The sequence below is a fragment of the Harpegnathos saltator genome, unplaced genomic scaffold (genome assembly GCF_003227715.2).
Source record: "Harpegnathos saltator strain DR-91 unplaced genomic scaffold, Hsal_v8.6 scaffold234, whole genome shotgun sequence".
NCBI lineage: Eukaryota > Metazoa > Arthropoda > Insecta > Hymenoptera > Formicidae > Harpegnathos > Harpegnathos saltator.
The window spans coordinates 96,957-99,559 of record NW_020230022.1 but is presented as its reverse complement, the minus strand read 5'-3'; positions in this window follow the sequence as shown (position 1 = coordinate 99,559).

The window sequence follows — 2,603 nt, the reverse complement described above, 5'->3', positions numbered from 1 at the left end:
TTTTAGTTTCGTCGATTCCGTTCCGGTAATTTCGATGTCAAAGATGCACCATGCACTGGAAGGCCAATTGTCGAAAAAATCGATAAAATCATGGACATTGTCGAGTCCGACCGTCATGTAAGCACTGTATCGATTGCCCAAGAGCTAAAGATTGCACAAAAAACCGTTTGGAACCATTTGAATAAGGCTGGATACAAAAAGAAGCTCGATGTATGGGTGCCACACGAGTTAACGAAAATAAACCTCATGGACCGAATTTCCATCTGCGAATCGCTGCTGAATCGCAACAAAATCGACCCATTTCTGAAGCGGTTGGTCACTGGTGATGAAAAGTGGATCACTTACGACAACGTCAAGCGAAAACGGTCGTGGTCGAATCGCGGTGAGCCGGCGGAAATGGTAGCCAAGCCAGGATTGACGGCCAGGAAGGTTTTGCTGTGTGTTTGGTGGGATTGGCAGGGAATTATCTACTATGAGCTGCTCCCCTACGGCAAAACTCTTAACTCGAAACTGTACTGTCAACAATTGGACCGTCTGAAAGAAGCAATCGCCCAGAAGCGGCCAGCTTTGGCCAATAGGAGAGGAATTGTGTTCCATCAGGACAACGCCAGGCCACGCACATCGATAGTGACTCGCCAGAAGCTCCGGGAGCTTGGTTGGGAGGTTCTTATGCATCCACCTTATTGTCCGGACCTGGCACCAAGTGATTACCATCTGTTCCTGTCCATGGCGAACAATTTTGCTGGTGAAAAATTCGCTTCAAGAGAGGCTTGTGAAAATCGACTGTCTCAATTTTTTGCCAATAGGGACGAGGGCTTCTATGAGAGAGGCATAATGGAATTACCTTCAAAATGGCAACAAGTTATCGAACAAAACGGCGCATATTTGACCTAAATCGGATCATTCTAACTATGGTAATTAAAGCCTTCAATTTCATGCAAAAATAATGGATTTCTTTTTACTACACCCGATATATACAGGGTGTTATAAAAATTCCGGAAGAGCAGAATAACTCGAAAAATATGAGTCTTAGAAAAAATACGAAGTATTGAGTTTTTATGATTCTTTCCTGGCTATCTGGCGATGACCTTAGATTTGATCTTGACAATGACCTTGAAGGTCATTTCAAGGTCAGGTCAATTTTTTTAAATGGGACCCCATACTTTTGACCCCAGAAATGAAAAGAGCGCAAAATTTTACGTTCGGATATGACCTTGAACACTGCCAAATTTGACCTTTGAAGGTCACATAAAGGTCTAAGCTTGTTTTAGGCTGAAAACGCGAATATCTTCGAAAATACACCTGCTAGGGAACAATGTTACGCATAAGAATAAGAATGTAGAGGTCAACGAGGGACATTCAGCCGTGACCTTGCCCTTATTCTCAAGGTCATTGGTTAAGATTATTATTAAGGTTAAACCGGACTTTTTTAGGACTGAAAATCCATACTTTTGACCTAAAAGTGTCAAGATTGAAAAATTTTACGTTCGGATATGACGTTTTCAACCTTGACCTGTCAAACACACTGTCAAACGGTCAATGGGGAACATTTTGAACATCTCTTGTAATATCAGGCCGAGTTACATGATGCTTTGCCTTCGGTGGCCGGGACTAATTGAACCTTGCCTTCAGTGGTCGGGTTTGAGACACCTTGCCTTCAGTGGTCGGGTTCCAAGACGCTTTACTTTCAGTAGATTTCACGATCAGTGAAGTAACGTAAAACGCATAATTTTGAGAACAAGGTCAAGGTTGAAAACGTCATATCCGAACGTAAAATTTTTCAATCTTGACACTTTTAGGTCAAAAGTATGGATTTTCAGTCCTAAAAAAGTCCGGTTTAACCTTAATAATAATCTTAACCAATGACCTTGAGAATAAGGGCAAGGTCACGGCTGAATGTCCCTCGTTGACCTCTACATTCTTATTCTTATGCGTAACATTGTTCCCTAGCAGGTGTATTTTCGAAGATATTCGCGTTTTCAGCCTAAAACAAGCTTAGACCTTTATGTGACCTTCAAAGGTCAAATTTGGCAGTGTTCAAGGTCATATCCGAACGTAAAATTTTGCGCTCTTTTCATTTCTGGAGTCAAAAGTATGGAGTCCCATTTAAAAAAATTGACCTGACTTCGAAATAACCTTCAAGATCATTGTCAAGGTCAAATCCAAGGTCACCGTCAGATAGCTAGGAAAGAATCATAAAAACTCGGTACTTCGCATTTTTTCTAGGACTCATATTTTACAAGTTATTCTGCTCTTCCGGGACTTTTATAACACCCTGTATACACAGATGTGTACCAAAATTCATTAACGTCGATAACAAATGATAACGTTCCCTTCTTTTGACGATCGCCTCTACGTTATCGACGCTTTACAAGTTCGTTGACGACTCCAGCATCCCCTTAAATTGATTCGGAACGCGTTAAATCGTTTCTTTCAAGATCGATGAACCAGTGCCTTCATGTGACATAGAATACAAATAACGCGACTGTACCGCTGCGAACAATTGAAGGCGCAATTTCTGTATTTCGACTTCATAATTTTCTACGTCTCATTAGGAACGTGTCGAACCCGTCGGACTTTGATGTATCGTGCGGCCCCGGATT